Genomic DNA, 22,202 nt, shown 5'->3' on the forward strand with positions numbered 1-22,202 from the left:
TAAAAGTTGTTCATGTGTTTTATGTTTCATTGTACTTTGATTTGGAGGAAAGGATAAGTGACTATCCTTAAAATTAAAAAAAAGTTTTTAAAAATAAAGATTTTAACAAGGATGCTAAATATATCTTTATAATACATATTAGTAATGTATGATATATATTAATGATACCTATAATATTTTAATTTGAAGATAAATAAATGCAAGTTGATACTTTCAGATTTCCTATATTAACTTCTCAACTATGTGCCTGATGGCCTTTTTGATATTTTATTTAAAAAATAATTTATGACCTTTTCCCACACTTAGTTTATTACTTTTTCCTAAGACAAGTCCCAGTGGATCTCACATTTTCATAATGTATTAACAAGCTTATTTAATACAATAACTAGCCTTCAAAATGACCTTTTTATATTGAGTACACCTCTTTGTATTTACAAAGATTAAGGTATTTCTAATTGTGCCCATATTTACAAGAAAAGTCATTTCAAGTTGCTATACTTCTAAAAGATGATGGTGGATGAATCCTCTGGTAGAGTCCCTATGTTCCTACCTAGGCACTCCCAGGTAAGCCTGGCTAACCAGCACTGGCTGGTGGTGTTCTCTGCAATGGTTCTTCCAGGGGTGGTACTGGTAGGTAATCCTGGGAGCCTCGAGAGACTCCTTGAAACAATGATTGATAAGATTGGAATCAGTTATTGAGGTATCTCTAAACAGTGAGAGTTTTTAACATGAAGGCCCTCCCCCCGTTGGATTTCAGCTCTGGGGTGGTGTGTATGTGTCCATTAATACAAGTGGATCTCCTAAAGTACTGAGGCTGTTTGTGTCTATTCCTCTAATAAAACATCTCTTGATATTATGAAGCTAAAAAAGAATTGACATCGCATCTTTTCCAGCTCTTACTGAACCTCTTGCAATCTATATGGTTTCTTCAGTGATGGCAATCCTTGGGTGAGGCTAGGAGGAAGTCACCTCCAGAGTGTCCAGTAGGATTTGGTGAGGAAGAAAGAAGGAAAAAACTAAGGCCACGGATAAATTTCTGCTCTTGGTTTCTAGCTTGGGAGCTGTTGTCTTTTCCGTGTTAGTTTCAACATTGTCGCGTTTCCCCGCTTTTCACCCTCAGACAATATCTTTCTTTCAGATTCTTTTGCCCATAAACAGTATGCGCCTTTCTTCATCGTTTTATCTGCTCATCACTGAGGCTACCATCAGCTCGAGGTCCCAAACTTTCACGGCGAGGCTGGGGCTCTACAGTCTCAGTGGTTCTAGTGATTCTCGTTGCACTGAGGTGTCCATCATTATGCTGGGGCGCATGAGCTGCGGAGAAGTAAAGAAAACTTTCTTTTTGCCCTTACTAAACACCAAGTTAGAAATCTTTGCAGAAGCGACAGACCGCACTTTTCGTCCTGGGCTCTATCCTGACCACGCCCACCCTGCCCACACTCACCCTCTGAGCCACCTTTCCGCAGACCCCTCCACTTGTCCTGTCCTTGACTCCAGTTATCCTGGCCTGGCAGGTTCTGGGTACTCGTGCCTAAAGGCTCTGCTGCCGCCTCCGCCCCGCGCTGTGTTCCCCGCGTGAGCGCTGGATTATTCCAGTCTTTGAGCATGGCAGATTTCCACCAGATGACATCATGGGAGCTGAGTGCCGGCTTCGAGAGGGGACGGAGAAGGGGAGGGGGAGGAGCGGAGGGGAGAGGGCTGGGAAGCAGAGCCAGAGCCGGGCTGTCCGCCACCCAGCTGCACGTCCGCAAGCTTGGGAGGAGCGCTCAGCTCTCTATTGACAAAGGATGGGAGGATGCCTGTGCTCGGGGATGCTCGCTGTGCACAGACCTGCAGCCGCCTGAGCGACTTCGCCCTCCGCCGGTGAGTGATTGCAAAGATCATTCAATTAGACTCGTGGAGAATCCGCACCCTCCTTGGCGGCTTGCCGTCAGGGGGTGCCCGCGTCCTTGACCCCCAGCGGGGCTTGGCGCAGCACTAGACCCGGGAGCCCAGGCAGCAGGTAGCTTTGCCAGGTGGGTCTGCAGAGGAGCGGAGGCTCCTGGCTGGGCTGTGTGATGGGTGCTGGGACCCAACTCCCTGATGGTGAGTTCGCCCCGTAGGCACCGCTCTTGGTGAGTGGAGGCTGTTCCAGTCAGCTGTGTAGGGTAGTTACCTCTCCTGGCCCGCTAGCGCCCGCTGCGCGCGCCAGTCGTTTCTGGTGGATCCCAGTGCGCGGCGCACTGTTTACACCGGCGTGGTACTAGTCTCGGAGCCGCACCCCTCGGAAAGCGCGGAATCGTTGCGAGCCGGGTCACAGGCTCACGAGCTACCGCTGTAGGCTTCAGGAGCCCGGGCACGGATTACCCAGGAAGGGCGCGCGCCGCAGGCCACCGAAGGCAGCCTTTGTCTTGGGTTTTGCTCTGATGCGCTCAGACCCAAGTCAGGCTCTCCGCAACTGTCAAGCCGGATCCAGGTCGCCCGCACCCGCCCACCTGGGCGAGGGATGCCATTGTGTTTTGGCTGCAGGAGGGACTGAGAGCTGAGATTTAAGACACCGGAGAGTCCTGCGCCCATGGGTGAGTGTGGAAGTTATCCAGGTTCATAGAGACCTTCCTGAGCTCCAGGAAGTTAAGTGACCAGTCGAGGCAGATAGACGCCCAAGTTCTGTCCCCAAGCGGTATGAGTGAAAGAGCAAACTTAGGAGACTCATGCTCGCCCCCCCCCCCCCCCCCCCCCCCGGTTATTGAAACGCTTATCTTGAGGATTATTTCTTACTGGTGGATGGAGTTAGAGGTATATCCAGTATATATCACAGTTAGGGAGATCCACGTGTTCCTAGCAATCCCTTTGGTTATTCAGTCAACCCGAAAGGTTTGCTTGCTAAACATTTTTGAGATTTGTGTCCGTTCTATCACAAAGGTTTGTGGGCTTAAGAGAAAAGATTTGGAAGCTGCCCAGTTATCTCAGTTTAGAGTTGTGCTGCGTGTAAGTGCTAGAAAGCCAACAAACCAATATCCGCGCTGCCTCCTTACCTGTCCGTTCGACACTCTTTTTATCAATGAATTCCTTCTGTTTGGGAAGAGTCCAATTTTCAGATCACAGAGAAGTGGCGATGAATCTTGGAGTATTTATTTAAATCTTAGTTTATTTCCAAAAGAAATACTGTGTGGAAAAGATATAAGGAAATGAAAGCTTGCCACTTTGGAGGTCAGTTACTATTTTAGGGGGATTTCATTCATTGCAATCTAAAATACTTAAAATTTTCAGAGCTACAATATTTTCTATTCATGAATTTAGTGTATGATAAATGATAACAGAATACTAAGGAGATTCTCGGTATACAATTTGGATATTCCAGCATATAGCATAATGCTAGGATATAAGAAAGTAACATTGATGGTTATAATTCAAAGTGCATTTTATATTCTTTTTCTTAAAAAGGCTTACTGGTTTTCAGAGCCTTCCCTCCCTCCCTCCCTCCCTCCTTGCTTCCTTCCTTCTTTCCTTCCAAGATTGGTGCTCATAGTAAAGCTTTTCTAAAACAAAAGTGTCAAAGTAAATTATCTTGGTCAATGGCTGCTCCTCTGATAAAGTTGAGGTCTTTTCAGAACAGACAGAATAGAAAATTGGAATGAGAAATGTGGTGGAAGTAAAAAGGAACTGAATGAAAGAATAGAGAGAAGTTATAGTAGATATAAATGGTGGGAGTAAGATGGGTACCAAAGATGTCACATCAATTTTGCTTTTGGAAATGCTCACTGTAGCTTTTACATGCTGTCTGTACTTCTGGGAAGTGTGAAATTATATGTTTGATTGTATTCTGTTATGTTGAGGGTCCAATGACATGACCAAAGGGAGCTTATTTTTATCCAGAATTTCCAGGGCTAGCAGTAACATTTTCTCCTGTGATTCAGAAATAATTTTTTATTTCATTCTTTATTTCCTGACTTTTTATCAGAAAGTGCCTCTACCTGTTTCTTCAAAAGTATTATTATTTTTCTAACTTTATTATACTTATCTCTTTATAGTAAAGCTTTAGAAGTTTATATGAAGGCCTTTAGAGAACTTGTTGCTCAGGTGGGCCGCTTTCCTTCAATATTATAATAACATCTCTTTCTGAAACTAGCCCAGTGAACAGACAGTCTGCTGATGTACTGATGCACCTGACTCAAAAACATACATTTATATAAACTATATATGATCTTAATTAGACAATCAGCCAGCAAAGCAGGATGTATGTGGTATTTAGCTCATGTTTTTTTAAGCAAATATTTTCTTTAACAATAAGATGCTTTACCTCCCCCCATATGTGATAAGTAAAAATGAACTTGAAAGAAAATGGGTTATAGTTCTTGTCTGAAGTCTTTTATTTCAAAAATATTTGTGCAAGAAGGTAAAAAATGTACTTCATTACACACACTCTGGAATATGTAAGGGAAGTCCTGAGAAAGGGTAAGCATCTCTAAATCTGATTTGATGTAGCTGACAGGCGGTTCAATGTTATTTAAAAAACATGAAGTAAAATGATGTCCTTACACTAGAGAATATTCTCACAATGTTCTTTAATATCTTTCACAAATATTTTGGCTATTTTGTTACACAGGATTCTTCATTGGAAAAAATGAGAGGAAGAGAATGAAGTTGCATTATAAGACAAAAACAAAGCTAGGGTATATTGCCATGGGTAGGCAGTAGGGGATGTTTCAAGGTCATGGGAAAGAGTATTGCGTTAGAACACTGAAAGACTTCCAAGAGAAGATTATGTACAAGGAACAAGTTTATACCATTTGGTGACCTCTTGCTTTCATGGTTCCAATCGCTAGATTCGAACAGATGTCCTGTTATACAGCGAAACTCTTTACCTTACTTGAGGCAGAATTGTATCTTGAACTCAATCAGAAGGTTATCTTATGGAATTTTTCCTTGGTGTAATTTAAATTTCAGTTTAAGGATGCTTTGTGGATCAGAAAACATTGTGGTTTTAATTTTTGTGTAGGCCTTTGATAGGGAAATTGGTCAGGAAAACCTTTTTGGTTAAAAGATTTTGATGTCCTGGCTTTTTCTGGAATTATGTTGAGTAAAAGCCAACATTAATGGGATTGTTGAACATATTTAGGAGTGTGATGATATTTTATTCATAAGGTTAAGTAATATTATTAATGGAGTTTTAAAAAATAAAATTAAGGAAAATTTGAGACAAAATCTCTAAAGTTATCCTTTTGTTATATATTAGACACATTTTGCAACTTATTGGACCTCTGTGATATTATTGATTCACTTTCTATTTCCCAGTGTCAGAATGATGAGTACTGGGTAGGAAGTAATGTGTTCTAGCTTTAACTGTGTCATCTAATTGAGGACAGATTGCTGAACCTCTTGAACAGTAGTTTCATTTTACATTAAATAAAGATGATAGTACCTGCCCCGCCTTTCTCATAGGGAATGGTGCTTAATAAATGAGCTATTGCGCAGAAGTGATTTCGAAAATATAGGAAGAACTATCTAACAGATATGATCTATTGGTAATCCTTTAATACCTAAGTATTGTCAGTTAAAGAAGTAAATTTATATAGAGATGACTTTAGTTGTAATTTCTATTTTAAATATTTGGTGTTTTTGATTAGTAGCATTCTTGACAAGAATATTTTATTATAATTTATAAAATTGTTAAGTAGGTTGTTATATACCTTTTTTACTGCAAGTTCCTGGCAACAAATTCTCTCATTTTTTTATGTTTGAGATATTTTTGTACAGCCTCAATTTTTAAAGAATATTTACACTGGGTATAGACTTTTGCTGGCAGTTACTTGCTGTCAACGCTTTAACTTGCTCTTCTTTGGACTCTGGCTGTTCTCTAAGTTGTCAGACTTATTGTTGCTTTGAGGATAATGTGTCTTTGTTTCTCACTAATTTTAAGATTTTTCATTTGTCTTTAGTTTTCTTCAGTTTTATTATGATATTCTTGGTATAGTTTTCTTTTTAATTATTCTTCATGGAGTTTGCAGAGCTTCTTGGATTTGTGGCTAGATATATTTCATCATATGAAATTCACTGGTTAATTCTTGAGCTATAGCTCTCTACTCCGTCTCCTTTGTTTTCCTGAGCCCTCAATGATATATTTAACACATAATTTCTTGGTACCTCAAATGCCACTTATCGTTGTTTCATTCTTTTTTATCCTATCTTTCTCTCTATCCTTGTGTGAATATTTTCCTTTGAACTTTTCTCCCATTTAACTGATAACCTTTTTTTATACTATGTTTATTATGCTGTCTGGCTAATCTGTGGGTTATTACTCTAGCTATTGCATTTTTTTTCCAGTTTTCAAATATGTGTATTTCATTCTTTTCTATGGATACCAATTTATTTATTTACTCCATTTTTCTTCTGTTACTTTGAACATACTAATTAAATTATTTAAAATTTGTTCATTAATGCCAATAATTGGATTACTGTGAATTGCTTTTCAGTATCTCTCTTACTTTTGATTTTTAAATTATGTATAAAAATTGTAAAGGCTTCAAATGATTTATCCAAAGAGCTGTCAGCATTTCTTCTGCTAGGTGGATAAATGGAGTGGTGGTCAGTCAGTGTAATCTGATCAATCATTGAGCTGACTTAATAGACTTCTTCCACTGCAGGGACACCCGAGCTGCCAAGGCAGAGCCTTTCACTGGTGTGTTCACAAGTACTGAACACAGTTCAGATCAAGACTTCTCTGAATCCCATTACTCTTTCCAGAAACTTTCTTCTTAGGGTCTGATTCTCTAATCATATGTACGACTTCAGGCATCAGCTGATGTCATGTGGGTAAAACCAGGCATGTGCCAGCTTGGTGTTTCATTATTTCCTTTTGACTGTGACCTTAGCATCTCTGGGCTTGAATTTTTTTTTATCTTTAGCCCCACAAGACTACCAAAATTTCTGCTGGATTCTCTATCCCATGTTAGTGGTCCTCTGCTAAGGAAAAGAATGTTCTCAGTCTCTTGCTGTGTATTTAGATTGACAAGTGCCCCACTCTCCAGTCCAGGCGGAAAAATTGTCCTCACATATTCAGCTTCCAGCTCTGATGCACCCTCCATCTGGAATCTTATAGCTTCTAGTCTTGGCTTCCTTAGAAGCTCTCCAGTAATTTTTAAGGGAATTTCACCCTTATTTCTGGCTTTTCTAGTTTTTGGTGGTATTGTTGGTCTACTGCGAGTTATACCACCATAACTGTCTGCTCAAATGGGTCATTATTTTACACCCGTTACAAAAATAGGTGCAAGATCATTACTTCATGATAAAACTGGAGTCAGTAGTCCTAGCCTACAGGCTCAGGCATTCCAGCTAACTCTAAACGAATTTGATTTAAAAAAATCACAGAAGTTTTGTTATAGAAAGAGAGCAGATTCTACTGAATCACATTATGTACACCAGTGGTAGTCAACCTGGTCCCTAGCGCCCACTAGTGGGTGTTCCAGCTTTCATAGTGGGCGGTAGTGGAGCAACCAAAGTATAAATAAAAAGATAGATTTAACTATAGTAAGTTGTTTTATAAAGATTTATTCTGCCAAACTTAGTGAAAATCCAACATAAAGTACTTGGTAAGTAATTATTATTATATGCTTTAACTTGCTGTAACTCTGCTTTATAAATTTTATAAAGTAAAGTTACTTCCCTACTTTATAAATCACCATTACTGTGGAACTGGTGGGTCGTTAGAAAATTTTACTACTAACAGATACAAAAGTGGGCGGTAGGTATAAAAAAGTTGACTACCCCTGCACTAGACTGAGACAAGTCTCCAGATGGTGACTATCTCTCAACATGCAGTAGGCAGACTATCTACAGCAAAATCATGGTACATTCTCTAGGATAGAGCACATGTTAGGGCACAAAAATGGTCTCAACAATTTAAGAAGATTGAAATCATATAAAGCATTTTCTCTGATCACAGTGGCATGAAACTAGAAATCCACCACAACAGAAATACTGAAAAATACTCAAACACTAGAAACTAAATAGCATGTTATTAAATAACAAGTGGGTTAACAATGAAATAAAAGAAGAAAATAAAAATTCCTAGAAACAATGATAATGAGCATACAACAACTCAAAATTTATGAGACACAGCAAAAGCAGTGCTGAGAGGGAACTTCATAGCATTTCAGGCATAACTTAAGAAGATAGAAAAAGCTCAAATAAACAACTTAACCCTGCATCTAAAAGAACTAGAAAAAGAACAGCAAGTAAAGCCCAGAGGTAGTAGAAGGAAAGAACTAATAAAGATCAGAGCAGAAATAAATGACATAGAGGCTAAAGAAACAATACAGAGGATCAATGAAACCAGGAGCTGGTTCTTTGAAAAGGTAAACAAGATCGATGAACCTTTAGCCAGACTTACCTAGAAAAAAAGAGAGAGGGCTTAAATAAATAAAATTAGAAATGAGAGTGGAGAAATAAAAACTGACATAATAGAAATACCAAGGATTGTAAGGAAATACTATGAAGAACTGTATGCCAAAAAACTAGACAACCTTTATGAAACGGACAAATTTCTTGAAACATATAATCTTTTAAAAATCAATTTGGAAGAATCAGAAAGCCTAGACCAACCGATTACAACAAATGAGAGCAAAACAGTTATCAAAAAACTCCCAACAAATAAAGCCCTGGGCCAGATGGCTTCACAGGTGAATTCTACCAAATATTCAAAAGGAACTAACGCCTATCCTTCTCAGGCTATTTCAAAAAATTCAAGAGGAAGGAAGATTTCCAAGCTCCTTTATGAGGCAAGCATTATTCTGATTCCAAAACCAGGCAAAGACAACATAAAAAAAGAAAATTATAGGCCAATATCCCTGATGAATTTAGATGCTAAAATCCTCAACAAAATATTAGCAAACCGGATCCAGCAAGATATGAAAAATATTGTACACCATGATCAAGTGGGATTTATTCTGGGGAGGCAAGGCTGGTACAATATTTGCAAATGAATCAATGTGATACATCACATAAACAGAAGGAAGGAGAAAAACTACATGATAATTTCAATAGATGCAGAAAAAGCAGTTGATAAAATCCAGCACCTATTCATGATCAAAACTCTCAGCAAAGTGGGAATACAAGGAACATACCTCCACATCATAAAGGCCATCAATGACAAACCCAGAGCCAACATCATACTCAATGGGCAAAAATTAAAAGCAATCCCCTTAACATTGGGAACAAGGCAGGGGTGCCTCCTTTCACCAGTCTTATTCAACATACTCCTGGAAGTCCTAGGCACAGCAGTCAGATGAGAAGAAGAAATAAAAAGCAACCAAATTGGAAAAGAAGTAAAACTATCATTATTTGCAGATGATATAATATTGTAATTAGAAAACTCTAAAGTCTCAGTCAAAAAACAACTGGATCTGACAAATGAATTCAACAAGGTTACAGGATATAAAATTAATACTCATAAATCATAGGCATTTTTATACACCAACAATGAAATGTCAGAAAGAGAAATTTGGAAACAATCCCCTTCACCATTGGAACCCCAAAAATAAAGTATCTAGGAGCAAATTTAACCAAGGGGATTAAAGACTTGTATTCAGAAAATTATAAAACATTGATAAAAGAAATCAGGGAAGATATAAACAAGTGGAAGCATATACCGTGCTCATGGTTAGGAAGAATAAACATCATTAAAATGTCTATACTACCCAAAGCAATTTATAAATTCATTGCAATACTTATTACACTACCAATGACATACTTCAAAGATATTGAACACACATTCCAAAAATTTATATGGAACCAAAAAGGAACACAAATAGCCTCAACAATCTTGAAAAGGAAAAATAAAGTGGGAAGCATCACACTTCCTGATATCAAGTTATACTACAAGACCATTGTACTCAAAACAGCCTGGTACTGGCATAAGAACAGGCATATAGATCAATGGAACAGAACAGAGAACCCAGAAATAAACCAACATCTTTATAGACAACTGATATTTGATAAGGAGGTAAGAGCATACAATGGAGTAAAGATAGTTTCTTCAACAAATGTTGGGAAAATTAGACAGCCACCTGCAAAAAAATGAAACAAGACCACCAACTTACACCATTCACAAAAACAAACTCAAAATGGATAAAAGACTTACATGTAAGCCGTGAAACAATAAGCATCTTAGAAGAAAACATGGACAGTAAGCACTTCGAGTTCTCTCGCAGCAATACATTTGCTGGTTTATCTCCACGGGCAAGTGAAATAAAAGACAGGATAAACAAATGGGACTATATCAAACTGAAAAGGTTTTGAACAGCCTGACCAGGTGGTAGTGCAATGGATAGAGCATCAGACTGGGATGCAGAGGACCCAGGTTCGAGACCCCCAAGGATGCCAGTTTGAGCGCGGGCTCATCTGGTTTGAGCAAAGTTCACCAGCTTGGACCCAAGGTCTCTGGCTAGAGCATGGGGTTACTCGGTCTGCTGAAGGCTCACAGTCAATGCACATATGAGAAAGCAATCAATGAACAACTAAGGTGTCACAAAGAAGAACAATGATTGATGCTTCTCATCTCTCTCCATTCCTGTCTTTCTCTCTGTCTCTGTAAAAAAAGAAGTATAAGATAAAAAACTTTTGCATAGCTAAAGACAATAAGAACAGAATAAAAACACAAACTACGAGATGACGTCAGAGTAATGGCGGGGTAGGAAGCGATTCCGATAAATCTCCCCCAAAACTCAACAAGATCTTCAACCAGAAACAGAAACACCTATACTTGGAGCCTCCAGATGCCTCGCAATACACCCAAAGGTATGGTCGAGTGAAAAATTGGCTAAATATATAACCAAATCCCGAAGGAAATAGGGAGTAAGAAATGCTCCGCCTTCCTCACTAACCTAAACAGGGTGGCTTTCTCTGGTAACTGTGAATATAGAAACTGAGGCGGGCAAAGGGGGTGAATAGATCCAGGCCACGGCACAAACGGCTGAACCAGGCTGTGGCACGGAGATCCAAGCCGAGGAAAAACTGATCCTGTGGCAACCCGGGCAATACAAGCTAACACTCGCGCCAAACCCAAACAAAGAAAGACAAGCAGGGCGGCCATTTTACCCGGTCTCCTGGTTGGTGCGCAGTTAGTGGGCGAGAGATTTCTTCCTAGGCCCCAAGAGTGGGTGCCCGTGTTGCCCCACGGAGAGGCAGGGTCAGAGGCCTTTCTGTGGGCTGAGGGCAGAGTCTCTGGGCAGCCCCAGCGCCCTGGGAAAGCCACGCACGGGAGGGAGTGAGAACTAATTCCAATGGTGGAAATTTTCCGTGCTGCTGGGGGTTTCACTCAGAGGGAAACGCGGCCGGCCTCATATCCGGGTTTGCGCGCGCAGATAGTGAATGAGAGATTCCTCCGAGTGCCTCGGCAGTGCGCACCCGTGTTATCGCACAGAGGGGCAGAGTCAGGGGCCTCTGTGTGGGCCAAAGCGGAATCTCGGGCCGCCCCAGCGCCTTGCAAAAGCCGCACATGGGGACGGAGGGAGACTCAATTCCAACGCTGCAACTTTTCCCTGCGGTTGGGGGTTTCACTCAGAGCGTGAGACTGCTGGCCGGATATCCTGGTCTGCGCGCGCAGCCAGTGAGTGAGAGTTTCCTCCAAGCGCCCCGGAAGTGGGCGCCCGCCTGTGTTACCGGACAGAGTGGCAGACAGAGCCAGAGGTCTTTGAGTGGGCGGAAAGCCCGCCTGATTATGCTAGCAGCTCTGACTGACTGAGCCTTACCCAGAGCCCTGTGCTGAGTGGAAATAGAGTGGGGAGTTGCCAGCTCTTTGAGCCTCTTACTATCCAGGCAGAGGCAGCAGCAACCCCATCGCTGGTTTATCAGGCTACTAATTGAGGAAGGAAAGACTAGGAGAAAGGCTCCAGGAACACGGACTCTCTCACTGTCGGAGCCTATAAATGCTAATAGCCTCGACTGCCAACAAGACTAAAGCACAATACATGACATTGCCATAGAGACTTATCAACTGCAAACCTCTACCTGAGCGTGCCAAAGGGGCAGAACCCAGAGTACAGAGTCACCGACCAGGAAGAGGGAGAGAAAAGAAAAAGCAAGAAGATAACCTCTCAAAATCAAGAATAATCTGCAGACTTTATAACCTATCCCATTTTATTATATTTGTTCGTTTGTTTCTCTTATCTTCATTCTTGATACTTTTTTTCTTCCTCCAATTTGGCCGATTAACTCTCTGCCGGTCTTACTCTCTCCTCTCCTTGAACTACACTACCCATAAGTGTTACATCTCCCATTATCTTTTCTCTTCTCTTTCTTTCTCTCTATGAGGGTTGCACTCCAAAACCCTTAACTCTCTCTCTCCTTTCTTTTTTCTTCTATTAGTGGTTCCCTCTTTTCTCTCTCTCTCTCTTTCTTTTCTCCCTCTATATTAGCTTCTTCCTTTCTCCTTTACATCTCCTCTCATTCAAACCTCAATAACAAACAAATTATCTTATCTGGGACTCAAACTTATGTTTGTGGCATTTTGGGGGGGTTTTACTTCACCTTTTTAACTCACTAGCAGTGCTCCCATCCCTGGCTTTCCATTTTATCTAGTTCTTATTCCACTAAATACAATAGTAATTTTTTAATTTGTCCCCCCATTTTTCTGTTTTCCTCTTATTCCTCTCATCATAACTCTTAGACAACCAACACCTAAAAGCAAATTATTTTATTCTTGACCCAAATTTTTTCCTTATTTGCTTTTTGTGGGTCCATACGCTTTTTTTTTTTGCCCCTTTATTACTTTTCCCCAATTCAGACCCTCCATCACAGGCATTGTTTGTTATAATTCACAGTTCACCACAAGATTTTCTCAAGAAAGAGGGGAGAGGAGAGGAGAGGAAAAAAGGAGGGGGGGAATTATTTCCTTTTTTAAAAAAATTTTATTTTATTTTATTTTTCTTTATTTCATTATTAATTTTTTTTTAAAAAAACAACTATTTTCGATTTCTTATTTTTTTAATTATTTTTTTAACTTTTTATTCTTTATTAAATCTCATTAATACTATCAACAAAACCACCCTCAGATGCCATTAAGGAAGAGGAAATCGAATATCATGGATACAAAAGAGGTAACACAGCTAGATGAGGAAAAATCTATGGAGAAAAAATTTAATATATTGGAAACCTTGGAGCTAAATGACAGAGAATTCAAGATAGAAATCCTAAAAATCCTCCGAGATATACAAGAAAACACAGAAAGACAATTTAGGGAGCTCAGAAAACAACTCAATGAACACAAAGAATATATGTCCAAGAAAATTGAAACTATAAAAACAAACCAAACAGAGATGAAAAACTCAATTCACAAGCTGAAAAATGAAGTAACAAGCTTAGCTAATAGAACAGGTCAGATAGAAGAGAGGATTAGTGAAATAGAAGACAAGCAACTTGAGGCACAGCAGAGAGAAGAAGAAAGAGACTCAAAAATAAAAAAAAATGAGATAGCCCTACAAGAATTATCTGACTCCATCAAAAAGAATAACATAAGAATAATAGGTATAACAGAGGGAGAAGAGAGAGAAAATGGGATGGAGAACATACTCAAACAAATAATAGATGAGAACTTCCCAAGCCTGTGGAAAGAACTAAAGCCTCAATTTCAAGAAGCAAACAGAACTCCGAGTTTTCTTAATCCCAACAAACCTACTCCAAGGCATATCATAATGAAATTGACACAAACCAACAGCAAAGAAAAAATTCTCAAGGCAGCCAGAGAAAAGAAGAATACAACATATAAAGGAAGGCCCATTAGGTTATCATCAGATTTCTCAGCAGAAACTCTACAAGCTAGAAGAGAGTGGACCCCAATATTTAAAGTCCTGAAAGAGAGGAACTTTCAGCCACGAATACTATAGCCATCAAAGCTATCCTTCAAATATGAAGGAGAAATAAAAACATTCACAGATACAGAAAAGATGAGGGAATTTATCATCAGAAAACCCCCACTCCAGGAATTACTAAAGGGGGTTCTCCAATCAGATACAAAGAAAAAAAAAAAAACAGAGCCACAAGTAAAAGCTCCAAAAAGAACACAATAAAACCAAATTTAAACTGTGACAACAACAAAAAGAAAGAGGGGGAGAAGATGGAGATTAACAGTAGCAAAGGACGATGGAGTGCAAAAGTACTCACAAAATAGATCTCTACAATGAACAGGGTAGGGACCCTTTTCATTACTCAAAGGTAACCACCATTGAAAAAACCACCACAGAAGCACATGAGATAAAAAAGATAGCAACAGAGGAAAGATGTATGGAATACAACCAAATAAAAACAAAAGATAGAAAAACAAAAGAGAAGAATCAAACAAGACACAAAACTAACAGAAAGCAAGATATAAAATGGCAATAGGGAACTCACAAGTATCAATAATTGCACTTAATGTAAATGGATTAAACTCACCAATAAAAAGGCACAGAGTAGCAGAATGGATTAAAAAAGAAAATCCAACTGTATGCTGCCTACAGGAAACTCATCTAAGTAACAAGGATAAAAACAAATTCAAAGTGAAAGGCTGGAAAACAATACTCCAAGCAAATAACATCCAAAAAAAAGCAGGTGTAGCAATACTCATATCGGATAATGCTGACTACAAGACAGGAAAAGTACTCAGAGACAAAAATGGCCATTTCATAATGGCTAAGGGGAAACTGAATCAAGAAGACATAACAATTCTTAATATATATGCACCAAACCAAGGAGCACCAAAATATATAAGACAGCTACTTATTGATCTTAAAACAAAAACTGAAAAAAACACAATAATACTTGGAGACCTCAATACACCGCTGACGGCTCTAGATCAGTCATCCAAACAGAGAATCAACAAAGACATAGTGGCCTTAAACAAAACACTAGAGCACCTGGATATGATAGACATCTACAGGACATTTCATCCCAAAGTGACTGAGTATACATTTTTCTCCAGTGTACATGGATCATTCTCAAGAATTGACCATATGTTGGGCCACAAAAACAACATCAGCAAATTCAGAAAAATTGAAGTTGTACCAAGCATATTTTCTGATCATAAAGCCTTGAAACTAGAATTCAACTGCAAAAAAGAGGAAAAAAATCTCACAAAAATGTGGAAACTAAACAACATACTTCTAAAAAATGAAAGGGTCAAAGAAGAAATAAGTGCAGAGATCAAAAGATATATACAGACTAATGAAAATGACAATACGACATATCAGAATCTATGGGATGCAGCAAAAGCAGTGATAAGAGGGAAGTTCATATCACTTCAGGCATATATGAACAAACAAGAGAGAGCCCAAGTGAACCACTTAACTTCCCACCTTAAGGAACTAGAAAAAGAAGAACAAAGACAACCCAAAACCAGCCGAAGAAAGGAGATAATAAAAATCAGAGCAGAAATAAATGAATTAGAGAACAGAAAAACTATAGAAAAAATTAATAGAACAAGGAGTTGGTTCTTTGAAAAGATCAACAAAATTGACAAACCCTTGGCAAGACTTACCAAGGAAAAAAGAGAAAGAACTCATATAAACAAAATCCAAAATGAAAGAGGAGAAATCACCACAGACACCGTAGATATACAAAGAATTATTGTAGAATACTATGAAAAACTTTATGCCACTAAATTCAACAACCTAGAAAAAATGGATAAATTCCTAGAACAATACAACCTTCCCAGACTGAGTCAAGAAGAAGCAGAAAGCCTAAACAGACCTATCAGTAGAGAAGAAATAGAAAAAACCATTAAAAACCTCCCCAAAAATAAAAGTCCAGGGCCTGGCGGCTATACCAGCGAATTTTATCAAACATTCAAAGAAGACTTGGTTCCTATTCTACTCAAAGTCTTCCAAAAAATTGAAGAAGAAGCAATACTTCCAAACACATTTTATGAGGCCAACATAACCCTCATACCAAAACCAGGCAAGGATGGCACAAAAAAAGAAAACTACAGACCAATATCTCTAATGAATACAGATGCTAAAATACTAAACAAAATACTAGCAAATTGAATACAACAACATATTAAAAAAATAATACATCATGATCAAGTGGGATTCATCCCAGAGTCTCAAGGATGGTTCAACATACGTAAAACGGTTAACGTAATACACCATATCAACAAAACAAAGAACAAAAACCACATGATCTTATCAATAGACGCAGAAAAGGCTTTCAGTAAAATACAACACAATTTTATGTTTAAGACTCTCAACAAAATGGGTATAGAAGGAAAATATCTCAACATGATAAAGGCCATATATGATAAACCATCAGCTAACATCATATTAAATGGCACTAAACTGAAGGCTTTCCCCCTTAAATCAGGAACAAGACAGGGTTGTCCACTCTCTCCACTCTTATTTAATGTGGTACTAGAAGTTCTAGCCAGAGCAATCAGACAAGACAAAGAAATAAAAGGCATCCATATCGGAAAAGAAGAAGTAAAGATATCACTTTTTGCAGATGATATGATCCTATACATCGAAAACCCCAAAGAGTCCACAAAAAGACTACTAGAAACAATAAGCCAATACAGTAAGGTCGCAGGATACAAAATTAACATACAGAAGTCAATAGCCTTTCTATATGCCAACAATGAAACAACTGAGAAGGAACTCAAAAGAATAATCCCCTTCACGATTGCAACAAAAAAAATAAAATACTTAGGAATAAACATAACAAAGAATGTAAAGGACTTATATAATGAAAACTATAAACCATTGTTAAGGGAAATCGAAAAAGATATAATGAGATGGAAGAATATACCTTGTTCTTGGCTAGGAAGAATAAATATAATCAAGATGGCTATATTACCCAAAGCAATATACAAATTTAATGCAATTCCCATCAAACTTCCAATGACGTTTTTTAAAGAAATAGAGCAAAAAATCATCAGATTTATATGGAACTATAAAAAACCCCGAATAGCCAAAGCAATCCTAAAGAAAAAGAATGAAGCTGGGGCATTACAATACCTGACTTCAAACTATATTATAGGGCCACGACAATCAAAACAGCATGGTATTGGCAGAAAAATAGACAATCAGACCAATGGATCAGAATAGAAAGTCCAGAAATAAAACCACATATATATAGTCAAATAATTTTTGATAAAGGGGCCAACAACACACAATGGAGAAAAGAAAGCCTCTTCAATAAATGGTGCTGGGAAAACTGGAAAGCCACATGCAAAAGAATGAAAGTGGACTACAGTTTGTCCCCCTGTACTAAAATTAACTCAAAATGGATCAAAGATCTAAACATAAGACCTGAAACAATTAAGTACATAGAAGAAGACACATGTAGCCCCATGTTTATTGCAGCATTGTTCACAGTGGCCAGGACATGGAAACAACCAAAAAGCCCATCAATAGATGACTGGATAAAGAAGATGTGGCACATATACACTATGGAATACTACTCAGCCATAAGAAATGATGACATCGAACATTTACAGCAAAATGGTGGGATCTTGATAACATGATACGAAGCGAAATAAGTAAATCAGAAAAAACCAGGAACTGTATTATTCCATACGTAGGTGGGACATAATAGTGAAACTAAGAGACATTGATAAGAGTGTGGTGGTTACGGGGGGGAGGGGGGGAATGGGAAAGGGGGTGGGGAGGGGCACAAAGAAAACAAGATAGAAGGTGACAGAGGACAAGCTGACTTTGGGTGATGGGTATGCAACATAATTGAATGACAAGATAACCTGGACTTGTTATCTTTGAATATATGCATCCTGATTTATTGATGTCACCCCATTAAAAAAATAAAATTAAAAAAATTAAAAAAAAACAAACCCACAAACTACACAATGGGAGAACACATTCGACAATACTTCTAATAAGGGGTTAATAACCAAAATTTATAAAGAAGTTGTAAAACTCATTACCAGGAAGATAAACAATCCAATAAAAAAATGGGCAAAAGAAATGAATAGACAACTCTCCAAAGAGGACATACAGATGGCCAATAGGCAGATGAAAAAATGCTCAACATCACTAATCATTAGAGAAATGCAAATTAAAACCACAATGAGATATCATCTCATACCAGTTAGAATGGCGCTCATCAACAAAACAACACAGAATAAGTGCTGGTGAGGATGTGGTGAAAAGGGAACCCTCCTGTACTGCTGGCAGGAAGGCAGACTGGTGCAGACACTGTTGAAAACAGTATGGAGATTCGTCAAAAAATTAAAAATTGAACTGCCTTTTGACCCAGCTATCCTATTTTTAGGAATATACCCCAAGAGCACTATAGCACTGTTTCCAAAGGAGAAATGCACCCCCATGTTTATGGCAGCATTGTTTTTTTTTTTCTTCTTCTTCTTTTTTTTCTGAAGCTGGAAATGGGGAGAGACAGTCAGACAGACTCCCGCATGTGCCCCACCGGGATCCACCCGGCACGCCCACCAGGGGCAACGCTCTGCCCACCAGGGGGCGATGCTCTGCCCCTCCGGGGCGTCGCTCGTTGTGACCAGAGCCACTCTAGTGCCTGGGGCAGAGGCCAAGGAGCCATCCCCAGCGCCCAGGCCATCTTTGCTCCAATGGAGCCTCCGCTGCGGGAGGGGAAGAGAGAGACAGAGAGGAAGGAAGGGGGGTGGAGAAGCAAATGGGCGCTTCTCCTATGTGCCCTGGCCGGTAATCGAACCCGGGTCCCCCGCACGCCAGGCCCATGCTCTACCGCTGAGCCAACCGGCCAGGGCCAGGCAGCATTGTTCACGATAGCGAAGATATGGAAACAGTCCAAGTGACTGTCAGTGGATGAATAGATTAAAAAGCTGTGATATATATATACAATGGAATACTATGGGGCCATGAAAACGAAGGAAATCTTACCTTTTGCAACAACATGGATGGACCTGGAAACTATTATGCTAAGTGAAATAAGCCAGGCAGAAAAAGAAAAATATTATATGACCTCACTCATTTGAGGAATCCAATGAATAATGTGAACTGAGGAACGGAATTAAGACAGAGGAGAGATCAAAAGGACCAGAAGAAAAGAGGATAGAGGAAAAGAGGATGATAGGATGGGATAAACCTGAAAGGAAGGGGGGAAGGTGCTATAGGGAGGGGGGCAAGGGTGATGTTGAGGGAATAAGGGGGAGAGGAGATGCATTCAAGGCAACCCTAGAATCTGAGTAAACACAATAAATTAAAATCAATAAGAAAGGTGACATTGGGATTTTGACGGAGATTGCATCAAATTTGTATATTGCTTTGGGTAATATGGCCATTTTAATTGTATTGATTCTTCCAATCCATGAACATGGAATATTTTTCCATTTCATTGTCTTTTTCAATTTCTTTCAAAAATGTTTTATAGTTTTCAGTATATAGGTCCTTCATATCCTTTGTTAAGTTTATTCCTAGGTACATTATAATTTTGGGTTGTAATTGTAAAAGAAATTATTTTTTTGAGTTTATTTTTTGTAGTTTTGTTGTTGGCATATAGAAATGCAGCAGACTTTTGTATACTGATTTTGTATCCTGCAACTACTATAATGGTTTATTGTTTCTAATAGTATTTTGGTGGAGTCTTTGGGGTTTTCTATATATAGGATCATGTCATCTGCAAAAACTGATACCTTTACTTCTTCTCTCCTGATATGAATGTCTTTTATTTCTTTTTTTAAAATTAATTTTAATGGGGCAACATTGATAAGTCAGGGTACATATGTTCTGAGAGAACATCTCCACATTATTTTGACATTTGGTTATGCTGCATTCCCATCACCCAAAGTCCAATTGTCTTTCGTCACCTTCTAACTGGTTTTCTTTGTGCCTCTCCCCTTCCCCACCCTCCCTCTCCTCCTCCCCACCCCGTAACCACCACACCCTTGTCCACATCTTTGAGTCTCATTTTTATGTCCCACCTATGTATGGAATCATATAGGTCTTAGTTTTTTCTGATTTACTTATTTCGCTCAGATAATGTTATCAAGTTCCATCTATGTTTTTGTAAATGATCAGATGTCATCATTTCTTATGGCTGAGTAGTATTCCATAGTATATATGTACCAAAGCTTTTTAATCCACTCGTCCACTGATGGACACTTGGGCTGTTTCCAGATCTTCGCTATTATGAACAATGCTGCCATAAACATGGGGGTGCATTTCTCCTTTTGAAACAGTGCTATGGTATTCTTGGGGTGTATTCCTAAAAGTGGGATAGCTGGGTCAAAAGGCAGTTTGATTTTTAACTTTTTGAGGAATCTCTATACTGTTTTTCACAGTGGCTGAACCACTCTGCATTCCCACCAGCAATGCAGGAGGGTTCCCTTTTCTCCACATCCTTGCCAGCACTTATTCTGTGTTGTTTTGTTGATGAGTGCCATTCTAACTAGTGTGAGGTGATATCTAATTGTGGTTTTAATTTGCATTTCTCTAATGATTAGTGATGTTGAGCATTTTTTCATCTGCCTGTTGACCATCTGTATGTCCTCTTTGGAGAAGTGTCTATTCATTTCTTTCGCCCATTTTTTGATTGGATTGTCTTCCTGGTATTGAGTTTTACAAGTTCTTTATAAATTTTGGTTATTAACCCCTTATCAGACGTATTGTCAAATGTGTTCTCCCATTGTGTAGTTTGTGTTTTTATTCTGTTCTTATTATCTTTAGCTGTGCAAAAGCTTTTTCGTTTGATATAGTCCCATTTGTTTATCCTGTCTTTTATTTCACTTACCCATGGAGATAAATCAGCAAATATATTGCTGCGAGAGATGTCAGAGAGCTTACTGCCTATGTTTTCTTCTAAGATACTTATGGTTTTATGGCTTACATGTAAGTCTTTTTATCCATTTTGAGTTTATTTTTGTGAATGGTGTAAGTTGGTGGTCTAGTTTCATTTTTTTGCAGGTAGATGTCCAATTTTCCCAACACCATTTGTTGAAGAGGCTGTCTTTACTCCACTGTATGCTCTTACCTCCTTTGTCAAATATCAGTTGTCCATAAAAGTGTGAGTTTATTTCTGGGTTCTCTGTTCTGTTCCATTGATCTGTCTGCCTGTTCTTATGCCAGTACCAGGTTGTTTTGAGTACAATAGCCTTGTAGTATAACTTGATATCCGGAAGTGTAATACCTCCCACTTTATTCTTCTTTTTTAAGATTGCTGAGGCTTTTCGTGTTCTTTTTGGTTCCATATAAATTTTTGAAATATGTGTTCTATATCTTTGACATAAGTCATTGGTATTTTAATTGGTATTTCATTGAATTTATAAATTGCTTTGGGTAATATAGACATTTTAATGATGTTTATTCTTCCTAACCATGAGTATGGTATATGCTTCCACTTGTTTGTATCTTCCCTGATTTTTTTTTATCAATGTTTTATAATTTTCTAAGTACAAGTCTTAATCTCCCTGGTTAAATTTATTCCTAGGTACTTTATTTTTTTGGTTGCAATGGTGAAGGAGATTGCTTCCTTAATTTCTGTTTCTGACAGTTCATCATTAGTGTATAAAAATCCCTTTGATTTTTGAGAATTAATTTTATATCCTGCCACCTTGCTGAATTCATTTATCAGGTCCAGTAGTTTTTTTTTTAACTGAGACGTTAGGGTTTTCTATATACAATATCATATCATCTGCAAATAATGATAATTTTACTTCTTTTTTTCCAATTTGGATGTCTTTTATTTCTTTTTCTTGTCTGATTGCTGTGGCTAGGACTTCCAGAACTATGTTGAATAAGAGTGGTGAAAGGGGGCACCCTTGCCTTGTGCCTGATCTTAAGGGGATTTTTAAAATTTTTGCCCATTGAGTATGATGTTGGCTGTGGGTTTGTCATAGATGGCCTTTATCATGTTGAGGTATGTTCCTTGTATTCCCATTTTACTGAGAGTTTTGATCATGAATGGGTGCTGGGTTTTATCAAATGCTTTTTCTGCATCTATTGAAATTATCATGTGGTTTTTCTCCTTCCTTTTGTTTATGTGTTGAATTGCATTGATTGATTTGTGAATATTGTACCAGCCTTGTCTTCCAAGAATAATCCCACTTGATCATGGTGTATGAATTTTTTCATATATTGCTGGATCTGGTTTGCTAATATTTTGTGGAGGATTTTAGCATCTAAATTCATCAGGGGTATAATTTTGGCCTATAATTTTCTTTCTTCATGTTGTCTTTGCCTTGTTTTGGAATCAGAATTTGCTCGGCTCATAAAAGTAGCTTGTAAATCTTCCTTCCTCTTGAATTTTTTGAA

General features: G+C 38.6%; 1 protein-coding gene across 2 annotated transcripts in view; it reads left to right on the top strand.

Moving 5' to 3' along the window:
• Nucleotides 1-1,842: 1,842 nt before the first annotated feature.
• The window catches only part of MARCHF1 (membrane associated ring-CH-type finger 1), an 833,928-nt gene continuing 813,568 nt past the window's right edge, over nucleotides 1,843-22,202 (top strand). Inside the window, exon 1 of one of the 2 annotated variants that reach the window (XM_066387072.1) lies at nucleotides 1,843-1,863. The gene's annotated coding sequence lies outside the window, so the exon portion shown is untranslated. Of the gene's footprint in view, nucleotides 1,864-2,363; nucleotides 2,559-22,202 lie in introns of those variants that run through there. The other variant, XM_066387063.1, reaches the window with a different exon arrangement.

Source organism: Saccopteryx leptura, chromosome 1, assembly GCF_036850995.1.
Source record: "Saccopteryx leptura isolate mSacLep1 chromosome 1, mSacLep1_pri_phased_curated, whole genome shotgun sequence".
In the NCBI taxonomy this organism is placed as follows: domain Eukaryota; kingdom Metazoa; phylum Chordata; class Mammalia; order Chiroptera; family Emballonuridae; genus Saccopteryx; species Saccopteryx leptura.